This window comes from Myotis myotis, unplaced genomic scaffold (genome assembly GCF_014108235.1).
Source record: "Myotis myotis isolate mMyoMyo1 unplaced genomic scaffold, mMyoMyo1.p scaffold_m19_p_3, whole genome shotgun sequence".
Lineage (NCBI taxonomy): Eukaryota > Metazoa > Chordata > Mammalia > Chiroptera > Vespertilionidae > Myotis > Myotis myotis.
In genome coordinates this window covers 48,734,989-48,751,698 of record NW_023416335.1, presented here as the reverse complement: position 1 = coordinate 48,751,698, position 16,710 = coordinate 48,734,989, and the positions used below count along the sequence as shown (strand labels likewise).

Sequence of the window (16,710 nt, the reverse complement as noted above, 5' to 3'; positions counted from 1 at the left end):
AACATACATAACTCCAGATACTTAAGAGTGAAATGAGATGGTGCCATGTCTTACTGAATAGAAGAGTAATTGATCCATTCTTTAGAAGATTTGAACTGAAATATGATTTTAGATTGACTGTGAACACATGAATGATCTAATTCTTATATTTCGTAGACTTAGAGGTAATTTAACCCAAGACAGAGAATATTTACTTTTAAAATTTTGGGGGACATATAAATATATATATACATATGCTTATCTTAGATTTTTGTATATAGATAAATATAGATGCAGATACAGTATAGATATATACACATCAATAAATATATATTCCTTCATCCATGCAGAGATGAAATATATTCATGTGTGCATATGTATACACACACATACACACATATGTATGTACATACCTTAATTTAGAAGAGGCATTGAACCCTATGAATGTGGGTATGCATGTATATGTGTATACACATACAAATATTTATATGTATGTGCATGCATATTTCATTTATGTTTGATATATTTACATATATATGAAACGGTGTGTGTAAAAATATATGTGTGACGCAGTTCACAGTTTTTTACTTACTCTACATTTTGACACAAAGTTCTATAGAACCATCTGAAAGGATTATGGGCAAGAAGGAGAAAAGTGATTTAAAGCCAATCTTCTCACATTTTGCTTCAAAGGGAAGAGTTTCCACAATAATTTATATCTTCAAGTGACTTACAAGTTATTTTAGTTAAGTTACTCTGCTGCTTTTTAAAAATCTGTTTTTATTTATTTCAGAGAGGAAGGAAGAGGGAGAGAGATAGAAACATCAATGATGAGAGAGAATCGTTGATCAGCTGCCTCCTGCAAGTCCTACACTGGGGTTTGAGTCTGCAACCTGGGCATGTGCCCTGACTGGGAATCGAACCATGACCTCCTGGCTCAGAGGTGGATGCTCAACCACTTAGCCATGCCACCTGGGCTATTCAGCTGCTTTAAAAAATGTAAAACCAATGGGTAGTATGGACAATAAAATAAACATACTCAAATTTTATTTCTGGGGTGCCCATTCATTGGTCATAAATCTTAGAGAAAAGCTGGAGTGATAAAATGCTTATTTATCCAGATTATCTTGAAAGATCAAATGTAATCATAGTCATCCTTAAATTCTACTCTTTCATTTACCATGATCAATTGGTTCCCAAGTTGGCTACCCTTCTTGAATATCTTTTTCACCAATTCTTTCCACAAATTAATTTATATGTGGTATGTTAAGCATCAGTTATAGCCATCCTTTTCTGTTTTTGCCATGATATTGCCAAATTATTCTAATAGCCTCTGTCAAATATTCATAAATTGATCCTCCATAGTGCTAAAATATCCAATATGCAAATCTGTTCATACAAGTCTTCTATTTAAAATCTTCTAAGACACCTGATTGACTATATGATAATATTACTTGGTATGGCATATGAGATATGAAACCTTTCATTTTTGTGATCCCTTAACATGCAACTTCAGCTCTGCCAATGTTTCATGTACTATACTTTACCCTAACATTTTATTTTATTATTTTTTAAAGTTTATCTTTATTGTTAAAGGTATTACAGATGTTCCCTTTTTTTTTTTCTCTCCTCTATTGGCCTCCTCCACGTCTCTCCCGCCCACTCTCCAGGCCTTCACCACACTATTGTTTGTCCATGGATTATGCATATATCCATGTAAATTCTTTGGTTAATCTCTTCCCGCACTTCCCCTCCCCACTCCCTGACCCTCTAAATTTGTCCGTCTGTTGCATGCTTCAGTGTCTCTGGATCTATTTTGTTCAACTGTTTATTTTTGTTTATTAGATTCCATATATAAGTGAGATAATGTGATACTTGTCTTTCTCTGACTGGCTTATTTCACTTAGCATAATACTCTCAGGTCCTCTCATGTTGTCTCAAAGGGTAAGAGATCCTTCTTTTTTACAGCTGCATAAATGTCTGTGATCCTTTAACATCACCACCTGTGTAAACATTTTCATCCTTGTTTCTCAAGAGCTGCCAAACTAGCAGTGTTAGTTATCTGTCACTTATTTATGAAACTCCTCCCCCAATTTTCTACACTATTAGACTATCTCTACATTTTAATCACATCTAAGTGGTATTTTTATATTGAATCATATTAACTTTTAAATATGATATGTTAAGCACCTAGTTCTGCTTAAGAACTTGTCCTGCTTCATCCCTTTTTTAAAAATATATTTTTATTGATTTCAGAGAGGAAGGGAGAAGGAGAGAGAGAAACATCAATGATGAGAAAGAATCATTGATCAGTTGCCTCCTACACGCCCCCTACTGGGGATTGAGCCTGCAACCCAGGCATGTACCCTTGACTGGAATTGAAGCCGGGACCCTTCAGTCCACAGGCCAACACTCTATCCACTGAGCCAAACCGGGTAGGGCCTGATTCATCCTTGGAATACTCAAAACAGGACAACATTGCTTGCAAATTTTCTGTTGAAATTGCATATTTTAGTAAAGAAAGAGATAATTAATTCTTGTAAATGTGCTCTGATATTTATAAAATTTAATTATATTCACCTAGGGAGTGTGCATATACAGATATACATGTATGCCAGTATAATTTTATTATGCATTCTAGATTTTTGTTAGTTTTTAATACTTAAATGAGCTTTCTCTATCAAATCTTTCAATTTTTCTAAAATGTCTAAGCTACAGCATTATTTTCCTTTTAATGGTCTTAGATATTAAAATGTTAATACCCATTATGTCTCCAGATATTTTTTTTTTATTTGTCTATTACAGCTATAAGGACATTTACTTTTTGTATCAAATACTTAATTGAGAAGTTGTCACTTGCTTTCCAGTATTAAACTCATTATCATTTGCCTTTAAGAGGATCTCTGAAATGCTTCAAATATATCATCACATCATTAGTAGTACCCTCATTATGCATCTTTCAATGCTCATTTAAAAGAATGTTACATTTAACTAAATTGACATTTTTCTGACATAAAAACCACAGGTTGTATTATTGACTGATTAGATATAAAGAAGACATATCTCTAGTGTCACTTCCAGTATCATAAAAAGATTAACTTGACTAATTAGAAAAACACTATCAACATTGCAAAAACTGACATAGTAGGTATTTATTTTCTATAAAGAGAGATTTGTAATGTAGTTTCAAAAATGATAAAACACATCAGCTATGGTAAACAAAAATATTTTCATTTCAGTTCTCAAATGTTTATCTCATTAGTTGCACACACACACACACACACACCCCGTGTGCTAAATTTATTCATTATACATAAAACAAAAATCATTATAAAGAAGCATTTAGAGGGCAAAAAGCATAATGCAAAATTTTAAATGTATTCTTGTGATAATACAATACCTGAATAATATAAATTTTAATTTATAATTATTTTAATTGATAGTTTGTTTTATATTACATTGTGTGGTTAAACAGAATTTTTATAAGAATACTTTGATTGGCTATATCTTACATAATAATAGACAAAAATGTAAATTAACCATCCCTCCACTACGCTCACCAGCCAATCAGGAGAGTATGCAAATTAACCCAACAAAGATGGCGGTTAATTTGCATATGTAGGGGCAAAGCGGCAGAGCGAAGACTGAAGGCTCCGTCCGGAGCTGTGAAGACTGAAGGCTCTGGCTGGAGCGAAGGCCTCCGTCCCGGGTGCCGGAGGAAAACCTGTGCCGGCAGCCAGGGGAAGGGAAGGCCTATTGCACGAATTTCTTCATGCAGCGGGTCTCTAGTATTGAAATAAATCACTTGGGTAAATTTGCCATTAAACTGTTATAGTAACAGAAATATGAATCTCTGTTCTGTATTTGTTCATCTATGTTATATTAATGATTAGAACTCAATGAAGGGTGAATGTATACAACATAAAAATTGCAGTCTACTTTATCTTATATAATAAAAGGCTAATATGCAAATCTATCAAACGACAGAACGACTGGTTGCTATGAGGCGCATTGATCACCAGGGGGCAGATGCTCAATGTAGGAGCTGCTCCTAGTGGTCAGTGTGCTCTCACAGGGGGAGCGCCACTCAACCAGAAGCCCTGAGCCAGGCTCACGGCTGACAAGCGCAGCAGTGGTGGCAGGAGCCTTTTTCGCCTCTGCTGCAGCGCTAAGGATGTTCGACTGCCAGCTTAGGCCCTGGGGAGCAGGCCTAAGCCATTAGTCAGACATCCCCCAAGGGCTCCTGGACTGTGAGAGGGCATAGGCTGGGCTGAGGGAACCCCCACCCCCACCCCCAGTACATGAAATCTGTGTACTGGGCCTCTAGTAAGATATATTTATAAAGCAACTATTCAATAACATTCTGAGAATATATGTTGTTACTGCAAAGACCCTTGGTAGCCTCTTTTACACAGAGGCCATTCATGACATCACTAACTAGACTATGCAGTGATAGTTATTACCACACCTTTTTGCTTTTATTCACATATGCTCTAGATCATCTATGACAAAGGAAATTAGTTATCATAATTACATCAAAAGTGGTTTTTTTGTTATGGAAAAATTATCATCTATGAATAAGGATCTGATAGTTTCAACCCCTATTTTGTAGTTTTGATTTATCTGGAATGTGGGTCATTCATCAGATACAATATATTGAAAATATATGAGGGACAAAAACTAGAAGTTGTCCTAATTTTAGATGATCTACAGTGATCTTTTGTACAAAGTTATTTAATAAGTAACTTATATGTCACAGTACAATTGATTGTCATTTTTTAGGCCTATTTTATTTGTTTTGTTTTTAGCTTTTAGGTTACAAAAATGTCTATTAATAAATATATTGCATTTCTTTATTTTCAAGCTAAAATGGTTTTGTGTTGAGTAATAACCTGAAAGAATTCAACAGAACTATTAATATATTAAAGCACTTTAAACATTCTTTTAATTAATATTTATAGAACACCTTTTATGAGTTAGGCATTTTCTAATAATTTCTAATTATGATAAGAATATAACACTCTTGATTTCAAGATGTTGCCTGATTTATGAGGAGATTAAAAGCAATGATTCAGTCCTGACTGGGTGATCCAGTTGGTTGGAATATAATCCCATACAACAAAAAATAAAAAAAAAGATTGCAGATTCAATTTCTGATCAGGGCACATTCCTAGATTGTAGGTTTAATTCCCCGTTGGGGAACATATGGGAGGCAAGAGATTGATGTTTCCCTCACACATCAATGTCTCTCTTTCTTTCTCTGCCTCCCACTGCCTCTAAAATGAATAAACACATCTTTGGGTGTGGATAAAAAAATAATAAATAGATAGATAGATAGATAGATAGATAGATAGATAGATAAATAATAACTAAATGATAGTTGACATAAACCAGTGGTATAAAATAATGTGTCATCAAGGCATTGAGGAAAGAGTGTTTAATTCTGTTTCTGGGAGTATTTAGAAAAGATTTTGGTGAACTGGGTAAGAAATACATAGCTCAAAAGAAAAAAGGGGGAGCTGACTTAGGTAGAAAGAAAACATCGATTTGTCAAATGAAAAAATAAACTTCTTTAAATAAGACAATAGATCATTCTTTAAATATTTGTATACCTCATGCATGATAAAAAAACATAAGTTTCTCCAGTATTTAAATATATTTGAAAAATGTTAAATGTCTAAGGAGTTCATTATAATCATGCCTAAGATTGTTGATTCACTAAATGTTTAAACCCATTAAACAAAAGTGTACACAGACTATTACAATTAATACAAGTCAATAAACTTGTGATAACATAATTAACTGAATTTAACTATCGTGGATTTGAGTCAATAAATATACTAATTTTTGCTTTATTTTTATGGAGCTTAGTGTATTTTGTTGTATATTTTTGGTTTTTATTTGTTTGTATTCCTAGTTCTAGATTTCCACAAAGCAAAAATAAAACAAAACAAAAATAGGAGACAATGCAGAATGAGATTTCTTCTTCTTTTTTTTTTTTTCAGTTTTGCTACATTTTAATAGTAGGTTTTTTGAGGGAGAATTTTTTAGGTCTTGTCAGTGACATCAAACAAAAGGAAATCAGTTATCATAATTACATCAGGGTACAGAGTGCTGTACCGCACCTCAGTTTACATGACATGGAGAAAGTGTGGTTCTTGCCCCTTGAGGAGCTTACAGTCTGGGGGGGCTGACAACTCACAGTGTAAGAGTTGAGTGAACAACAAAGTTATTTAAGTCAATTCCTCATCCCCTCCAGCTATTGTGGACCAAACCATTTTGAAATTAATCTAATCAAGATGAGAGACCAGACTAAATCTGGCTGAGAATTCTTTCAGGCTCCTAAAGTTTCTGACATCCATCTCAGTAAATGGAATTGACCCAACAGGCAACTGAAAGACTAGATCTCTTCAAGTGCAAGGGCTAGCACAACTTAATTGTGGTTACTTATTTTAAAAAGCAAACATACTGAACAGTATGACAGGTTATTACACTAGTTTAAAAACAGGCCAAGTACTGCACCATTCCCCTCGTGCTAGCACTGGTCATTGAAAGTAGTGATATTTAATATGTGGGCTCTACATCTAATCCACAGAAAGCCCACCCCAGACTTAATGTTCTGTGCATCAAACAGGTGCCTCGTGTATACTATGAAAGTTTTATTTATGCCCCATTAAGTAAAAAATAATGTAAATAGTCAGATAATAACAAGCTAATGACCTGCATATTTCCATATGGATGAATGGTGATATATCTAAACAGGAAATAAATGGCAAGCCTATCTACCTATGTAAAAAAAAAAAAAATAGTAGAGTATCTCCAAATCTCACATAATCATCGCTATAAGAGGTATGCAGCTTTCCAGGTTTCACAATCAATTGTCAGAAAACAGCAGTTATTCCTGCAGTATCTAGTTATCATCTGACTCAAGTTATTTTTAGATTATATGATTTAGAAGACATTATTAACCCATCTAAAAATTGGTAATTATTCTGAGATGGTTCCGCATTAACCCTAGAATCACTATCAGAAAGAATAACAATGTGATGTAGAAGAACAGCAAATCAACATGACTAAAAATGTGCTCACTTTCAGAAACAATCTTGACATCTGGAAAAATCACAGCTACAACCTGGGAACACCCCCATATGGATACCAATCTGGCCAAGGCACACTCTGAGCAGGAAAAGGATGAAATCGGGTGAACTTAGGCCACCTTCGAGGAGCAGCCTAGAAATTTACTTCTAGGACAGCATAACTGTTCCAAACTCTCCAAAGCAGTTTCATACTATCCTACCCACATCGGCCCAAAGTTTGACATTAATTCAAAAAACCAAAAGAGCATAGTGGAGCAGAAGGGAACAGATGTGTAAACTCTAGTACATTCTTATTGCTGTAATAAGGTTGAAGATGAGCACATCCCACCCACAATAGTGTTGTCCCAGGAAGCAGGGCAGTAGTGGTCAATTAGAAAAGAGAATATTAACTGCACAATCAATAGAAAAGTAAAAACATGTTTCAAAACCTACAATAAGCCTGTATCCAAAGGACTCTTACATGTCAGTGATGTGCGGGATGTAGATTCTGTGCTACAGCTTTACAGTCGACTCCCTCGGGCCCACTCCCCTGGCACTGCCTGCTTCCTGCCTGCTGAAGGGAGAGGATTCTACTCAGAGCTACGATGTTCCTAGTGAGTGGTAAAATTCACGGAAGTTCCAGGTTATTCATGTCAGGGTCATTCCTTGTGTGAAGTTTGATGTAGATGAAGATAAAGTGGTTTCTTGGTCAATAATTGCAATTTCTTTCTTTTAAAATCAGTGGGTTTCATGTATAGTTCTACTACAATGGGCCCAGGTTTAATTTCATCCATCTTCATGAAAGCGATACACTTGGTACTGATAAAACTTTTTTTGGGCTTGTAGTGTTTGGATTCAAAGAAGATAGCTGCCCCTGTGGTTAATTTTTCAACATGCTTCTGGAGCTCAATGTCTACATTAAAAGGAACATATGTATCTTCTTTTCTTTCTTTTTTTTTAAAAAAACATATTTCATTGATTTTTTACAGAGAGAAAGGGAGAAGGATAGAGAGTTAGAAACATCAATGAGAGAGAAACATCAATCAGCTGCCTCCTGCACACCCCCTCCTGGGGATGTGCCCTTGACCGGAATCCAACCTGGGACCTTTTGGTCTGAAGGCTGACGCTCTATCCACTGAGCCAAACCGGTTAGGGCTGTATCTTCTTTTCTTGGAGCCACAGGGGTATCGTGCACAGGAGTTAAATTGTGCCGTTCGGATCCTTTACACTGACTGTGATATGGCTATCAGTGCATTGCCCAGCATCTTTCAGACGGATCTTCTCCATTCTGATAGTAAGTCATTCTTGGTTCTGACGGCAACCTTGGTAATAAAGTACCGGGAACTCTAGCAGGAAAGGAATCAGGAGACCCGCTCCAGCACCACCATCTTCTTCGTCTTCTTCAAATTCCAAATTCTCTTCTTCACCAGGTGCTAAAATTCTTCTTAAGGGGACAAGCTGCACGTCAAATGGGAATTCTTTATTATAGGTAAGGTGGTTCTTTATTATGGGAATTCTTTAGAATTAGTTCTAGCTGCTTCAGGTTCTCCAGTTTAAATTCTTCTTGGGACTGTGTGGACTGTAAAGCTGCACTTCGTAATTCCAAGCATGCTGCAATTTTGCCCATGGTTTTCTTTAGATCGTCTGTGAATTCAGAATTATTGTGTTGAGCTTGGGCCTCTTTCTGCACTTGATCTTAGCCAAAAGGCCGAGAAGCGATTGGGCCTCTTTCTGTAGATGTCTTGCTAATATCTGATACTCGTCTACCGCCTCCACCAGCTGGCCGCAGGAGTCGAAGTCGGGCCTCTCCTAAAACTGGAGCCCCAGCGCTGCAGCGGACTCCGGGTACCTCCGACGCGGCCGGTCCCCACTGTAGGGCGCCATCCTCCCCGGGCCGGGCCGGGCCCCTACATTAACAGCGCCCGGAGGAACCGCTCAGGCCACCGCCGCCACCCACCGAGGAGCCGCCCCGAGATTTATTCTTAATAAGATCTTGTTCCATTCACAGGTTATTTCTTTCTCTCTTTCCCTTTCTTTCTCTTTCTCTTCTTTTTCTTTCTTTCTTTCTTTCTTTCGTTCTTTTTTCTTTCTTTCTTTCTTTCTTTCTTTCTTTCTTTCTCTCTCTCTTCCTTCCTTCCCCCTTCCTTCCTTCTTCCTTCCTTCCTGCCTTCCTTCCTTCCTTCCGTCCTCCTTCCTTCATTCCTTCCTTCCTTCCTTCCTCTCTCTCTCTTCCTCTCTCTTCTCTTTCTTTCTCTCCTTCTTACTTTCTCTCCTCTCTCTCTTTTCTCTTTCTTCTTCTCTCTCCCTTCCTACTCCCTCTCCTCCTCTTCCTCCTCCTCCTCCTCCTCCTCCTCCTCCTCCTCCTCCTTCCTCTTCTTCTTCTTCTAAATTTATTTATTTTTCTTTATTGATTAAGGTATTACATATATGTCCTTATCCCCTCATTGCCCGCCCCCCCCCCCCCCCATGCCCTGTGTCTGTGTCCATTGGTTAGGCTTATATGCATGCATACAAGTCCTTTGGTTGATCTCTCCCCCTTCCCCCACCCTCCCCTGCCTTCCCTCTGAGGTTTGATGGTCTGATCAATGATTCTCTGTACTTGCGTCTTAAAAAAAAATGTTTTTATTGATTTTTAGAGAGAGGAAGAGAGTGATGTGTCTCTCTCTCTCTCTCTTTCTTTCTCCCCCTTCCTCTCTCTGAAATCAACAAAAACATTTTTTAAAAAAAGACAAAATAATAGGAAAGGAGCAAAGGGAAGGCTAGACATTATAGGCATGTACCTTGCAAAATACTGGGGGAAGGACACTGGACAGGGGGAAAATAGACTCATACCCAGTAAAGTTGGGGAGACTAGTGAAGGCGCTTGCTGTCAGTCACATCTGGGGACAAAGGTGTTAGCAAGAATGGGCATGGCCACTGCAGGCCTGTGAAAATTTGGAATACCTGACCTCCTAAACAAAGCGGTTCACTCTTGTGTGCTCTAAACTCTCTTGGGAGACATGTGACTCTGGGCTTGTGGGGTTCTTTTGCTCCTGCTTCCTTGCATTCACCCACATGGCCCATGGCCATGCAGACGGATCCCCACCCCCCCTCCGCCACACACACACAATGAACTAATGGGCTGCAGCTAGCCTAATGCAGTACTGGACTCTGCTCCTGCATGGAACAGAAACTCTGGGCATGGCTTTGCTTTTAGCTTTACTGAAACTCCAGCTACACTTCTATGACTGGACTGAGGAAAATGGGGCTTTGGAAACACAAAAATTTAATTTCAACAAAATAAAAATTATTCAGTCCAGCCAGTGTGGCTCAGTGGTTGAGCATTGTCCTATGAACCAGGAGGTCATGGTTCGATTCCCAGTCAGGGCACATGCCTGGGTTGCGGGCTCAATCCCCAGCAGGGTACATGCAGGAGGCAGCTGATTGATGATTCTCTCTCATTGATGTTTTTAATCTCTCTCTTACTCTCCCTTCCTCTTTCTGAAATCAATAAAAACATATAAAATATTTTAAAGAAGATATACTATAATTTGATTTATAAGTACTTCTTAAATAAACTGAACCCTTAAGGATATTCATCACACAGTTTATCAGAAGTGATAGGTTTTGACATTTTAAATGAAGGGGATATTATAGGCAAAGAGTGTAAAGTATAATGTGTTTATAAAGATTAGCAAGTATTTGTTAATATGAGTCAGTAGGAGTAACTAATAAAAGGCTTTATTCAGTAATATTTTCATCCACTTACATGAATATAATGTTGCAATGGCTATATATTTTTAAATCTGATATCTAATATTTTTTACTCAAGTTGGTTTTATTCTACCAAGAGAAAGGGTGATGAAAGGCTATGTTGCAGACAAAGGAGATATCAGGAAAAAGACAGATGGTCATCACCCGGAAAACAAGCTGATATTTTCTTATCAACTTTTATCTCTTCTGTCAGGGAAATTCCTCTGAGTTTTTAAGCTTTCAAAATATTTGACACACTATTTTAGAAATGGCGAACACTTTATTGTAGAGCAATATATAAAATATGAGATTTGTTTTTATGTAAGTTTCCAATTTCTGTATCTCATTATTAACTTTGTTCACTCAAAATAAAAAGATTATTGTTTGACTTGAGTATTCCTCTGAATAATTGTTTTGCTTTAAAAGTCAAACATGTCCTTTTCATTTGATTCTCTGAATGAATATATCAAAGTTTTTGATTCATGATAAAATGCGTTTTATTTATTTTCTCTGTTGTATGAATTATTTTGAATATTTTTAAGTTTATCTGATGATTACTCACTTTATCTTATGAAATGAGAATGTGGTAGGAAATTGGGTGGTTGTGTTAACTGGGAACAGCACCAGATGCTAGAGGTTCTTCGGTTCAGCTAAGAAAAGAATTCAGAGCCCAGGAACTCAAATACAAGTGAAAGTTTGTTTAGAAAGTAAAGGGGGTAGGAGAAGTAAGCCGTGGAAGAAGTAAGCCAGTTGGGCTGCCTAGACTCAAGAAATAAGGTACTCAGGCAAAAGAAGGGAGAAAGAGAAGCAAAGGAAACTGGCCTGGGGGAAGCAGAGAGGGAAAGGCTCAGGCATGTTCCAGAGAGAGAGAGCCACACTGAGTCCTTTGTTTTAAGATTTTATCTGTTTCCTAAAAGTGGGAATTTTATGGGAGGTCTCAGGGGAGGATCTCAATAGAATACTCATCAATTTTCAAGTGTGTCCTTTCAGGATCCTGGTCTCCTTTCAAGATCCTGAGCCAGAGGAGGGGGTCATTAGTCACTACAGTTGATCTTGATGTCAGCCTTCGCCTTGACCCACCTGGCCTTGATACTTTACTGGTCCTGAAACGGAAACACAATTGTTATCTCTAGCTTGACTAAAACTCCGTCTCTGTGGTCAACAGATTGAAGGCTTTGTTCTTGAGATTATTTGATTTGGGCCAGAACCTCATTGTCTTGAGGGGTTAATACTTAAGGGAGTGGCTGTGCACGGTCTTGTAAGGGAAACATATGAAGCTATTTTCCCTGCCCCCCTCCTTCCTCCACTAAGGGGTCTACCACATGACTGGTGACATGCCAGGGGAGGGAAGGTCAGGGGAGGGTCTGAACTGCCTGACCATCAATACAGAAGGTCAGGATGTTTAAACTGTATGACCAGCAATATGCTAGGGATGAAAATGTCACCCTGGTTGGGGAGGTCCCATCCTGGTTTTGCCTTTTGCTAGACACCCAGAGCTTCTCACTTGGGTGACCTTTGGTTCCTACACTGCTCATGTCTGTCTAACTGCCTATTAGATTTGTCTAAGGAAAGGTCTTTGCTACAATGGTTTCTGTCAAACAAGTCAATTCTATTTAAAGTTACTTTTTGATATTTTATATTATTATTCTTTTCTTATTAATTTAATTTTTTTGTATAATGATTTCTGAGATAATTTTTTTCAGTTACTCTCCATTGTAAAAAAAAAATGTTTCTGTGTGATAGGTGGGTAGAATAATTATTTTATTTTTTAATTTATTGGATCAATGAAATCTTTATATTTGGGCACATAATGGTAATTTGCTTAATTTCTCACCTGTCATTAAAATACTTAAAATCTTTGTGAATGACAAAGGCTTAAGCACAAAGCAGCAAATTTTAGTGCCGACTTTTTAAAATCCCAAAGCACTTACTGCTCTAAAGCTCTTGCCACTTATCTATCACTTTTCATCTCTATTGCTTGATAATTGATGAAAGCTTTGCCTTTCCTATGGAATCATGAGCTCTTAAACTTCAAATGGATTCTGAAAGAAAAAAATCGATTGAAAGAAGGTATATTTGGCAGGGGCAAAATAATTTTGGGTTAAATTGTTACTAGAAAGCCTGTAAAATAAATGCACTATGTCTGAAGGACATGAATAAGAATGTTAACTGGAATAAAATATTTTAATTTTATATTTGGAAACCATCAAGAAGTGCAGAAATTGAGAAAATACAAGGGCCTTGTAAGATAAAATGGTATGATTTAAAAAATGAGTTTATTAGATCCAGAGGATAAAGTATATGAATAATTCTATCAAGCTGTAGATCACATGTAAGGTCAACTTGTGGATGCCTTTTAATTTAGGTAATTTTTAGACAATAGAAATGTAATATTTTTTGCTTGGGCAATATTTGTCCTATAATATTATATTGGTTGATATGGACAAGAATTATTGGAATCAGAAAAACAGTTTAGAAGGAGATGTTAATAAAGCAAGCATGATATACTAAGGTTCAGAGTCATTATGAAGACAAATATTTCATGAGGTTTGATAACCCTGAATTGAGTAGGGCAATTAAAAAAAGGAGAAGCCCTGGACAGGTAGTTCAGTTGGTTAGAGAACTGTCCTGATACAACAAGGTTTCAGATTCAATACCCGGTCAGTACACATATAAGAATCAACCAAGGAATGCAAACTAAGTGGAACACATGATCTCACTCATATGTAAAATCTAAGTAATAAAATAAACTGATGAACAGAGTGGATCCAGAGACATGGAAGCATGGAAAAGAGTGTGGAATCTCAGAGGGAAGGTGGGGAAGGGTGGGTGGGTTGGAGGTAATCAACCAAAAACCTTGTATGCATATATGCATAATCCATGGACAGAGACAATAGGGTGGTAAAAGACAGGAGCAGGGGGCAGGGTGGGGGTGAAGGGGGTCAAAGGGGGAAAAGGGGGTGTATGTAATATTTTCAACAATAAAGAATTATTTAAAAAAATAAGTGGAACGACAAATTGATGTTTCGCTCTCCCTTCCTTTTTCTCTCTAAAAATCAATTAATCATTAAAATTTTTTTTAAGAAGGAAAGTATTGCAAAGACAGCTAAAAGAGTTGAAGATTTTAATACTAAAGAAATGCAAGAATGGTTGTAGTACCCTATGAAAATATTTTTCTGACTAGAAAGTATGGAAATGCCTTAATTTGAGATGAACAGAAACATAAAAACTATTTTTTAATGACTGACAAGTACTTATTGAACATTTATTTAAATTTTTAGCACTGTGTTCGCTCTGTGAAGGACAAAATACATATAATGCATTTTTCAGAGTTAGAGAGAGTAGGCAGGGAAATTAAAATAGATTTAATTATTCAGTGAAGATTTATTGAGAGCCTAGTATATGTCAGACTATTGGCAAAGATCTGATGATTATTAAATATGTTCATTTCTATAAGGTGCATCCAGTAGAGTAAGGAACAAACATAAAAGAATAAAAAGTATGGAAAAGAGGCACAAGGACTATATTAAGTTAAGTGACCGAGGGATCTAAGAGACCACATCAGGACAGAAGTAAGGGGTCAAATTTATCAGCATTTACTTTCAGGAAGCTAATTTGTTTATTCAAAAATAATTATATTTTGCCTATTATATATGAGGTATTTTACTAGAATAATATTTAGTTTTATAATAATTCCTTTACTACATAGAGTTTATGCTATAGTAAATTTTTTCAAGCTTTGAGCAAATAATCAAAATAAATGTTATACTTTTAATTGACTTAGTACCATAAAATAAAAATTAAGGTTTAAAAGGTTATATTTTTGTGTTTAACTTAGACAAAAGTACATTTGGGGGAAGAATGCCATGAAAGTCCTTTTAGAAGAAGTGTATTTACATATGAAGCTTAAGAATGCCAAGCAAGAATAAAATGGGGGTTATGAGATTAGCAAGTGTCATGGCCAACGGCATTGCTGAACAAGAGAAACATCTGTTGTGGGAAATAGTCTTGAAAATAATCAGTATAAGCATAGGATTTTAAACAGGGTATGCCATGATGAAACCCATGGTTTAGAAAGAATATACAAGGTGGGGCAAAAGTAGGTTTACAGTTATTTATATGGAAAATAATACAATAAATAACACTTAATAATATAAGAATAAAGTATCTGTTTCATGTACTCACAATTGTAAACCTACTTTTGCCCTACCCTGTATATGCTATTCTAAATCAGGTATTAGTGAACATTTTTTTTCTTAATATACTGAATAATACACATTATCAACTTTGCAGGCCTTGCCATCTGTCACAACATTTTAAAAATTATTAATAAATTATCATTTTAAAATAAGTTTTAGGTAACAGCAAAATTGAGTAGAAGGTATAGAGAGCTCCCATACATCCCCTTTTCCCACACATGCACAATATCTCCTGCTATTGATATCCTATGCCATGGTGGTACCTTTTTTTTTTTTTTTTTTTTTATAATGGACTAACCTACATTGATACTCTTGGTGATGTAAAGTATATGAGTTTTTACACATATATAGTGACGTATATGCACTATTGTATTATTATGTAGAAATAAAGGCCTGGTGCACAAATTCATGCACAGGTGGGGTTCCTCAGCCTGGCCAACAATTGAGGCCTATTGGAGGGCCAGCCACCTGGGGGGAGGGACCCCAGGAGGTTGGCCGGTTGGCCCCCCAATAGGGGTTTATCTGGGGGATAGCTGGCCGGGGGGAGGGCGACGGAAGGTTGGCTGACCATGGGAGGTTGGCTGTGGGAGTGCACTGACCATCAGGGGGTAGCTCCTTTGTTGAACATCTTCCCCTTCATGGTCAGTGAGAGTCATAGCGACTGGTTGACCGGTCGTTCCGGTCGTTCTGGTCATTTGGTCATAACGGTCACTTAGGCTTTTATATATATAGATAATTTCACAGCCTTAAAGTTTTTGTGTGCTTCATTTATTGAACCCTCCCTCCCCTGTAATTCCTGAAAGGTATGGATGTTTTTATTATCTCCCTAGTTCTACCATTTCTAGAATGTCAAATAGTTGGAATTATACAGCATGTAGCCTTCTCAGTTTGGCTTTTTTCGCTTAGCAATATACATTTAAGTTTATTCCGTGACTTTTTGTGGCCTCTCTGGGTGTACCACAGTTGACCTATTCATCTACTGAAGGATATCTTAATTGCTTCTGCGTTTTGGCAATTATGAGTAAAGCTGCTATAAACATCTGTGTTCAGGTTTTTGTGTGGACATGTTTTCAATTCCTTTTAGTCAATACCTAGGAGTGTGATTTCTGGATTGTATGATAAGTCTCCCTAGATTTTTTATTTATTTTTTATTTTTTTAATATATATTTTTTATTTTCTTTATTTATTAAGGTATTACATATGTGTCCTTATCCCCCTTTTGCCCCCCTGCCCCCCCCCCACTCATGCCCTCACCCCCTGGAGTCTGTGTCCATTGGTTATGCTTATATGCATGCACACAAGTCCTTTGGTTGATCTCTCCCCCTTACCCCCACCCTCCCCTGCTTTCCCTCTAAGGTTTGATGGTCTGATCAATGTTTCTTTGTCTCTAGATCTGTTTTTGTTCATCAGTTTATGTTGTTCATTATATTCCACAAATGAGTGAGATCAGCAGATGAGTGGATTAAAAACTGTGGTACATCTACACAATGGATAACTATGCTGCTGTAAAAAGGGAGGAACTCCTACCATTTGCAACAGCATGGATGAACCTGGAAAGCATTATGCTAAGTGAAATAAGTCAGTCAGATAAAGTCTCCCTAGTTTTATAAGAAACTTCCAAACTGTCTTCTAAAGTGGCTATCCATCTTTGCATGACTGTGTTCCAACAGAATTTTATGAACACTAAAATGTCAATTTTATATAATTTCTTTAAGTCACTTATT

General features: G+C 36.8%; 1 pseudogene; it reads right to left on the bottom strand.

The window, feature by feature from the left end:
* Window positions 1-7,714: 7,714 nt before the first annotated feature.
* Window positions 7,715-15,642, bottom strand: LOC118649922 (annotated as a pseudogene).
* Between the last annotated feature and the right edge of the window lie 1,068 nt (window positions 15,643-16,710).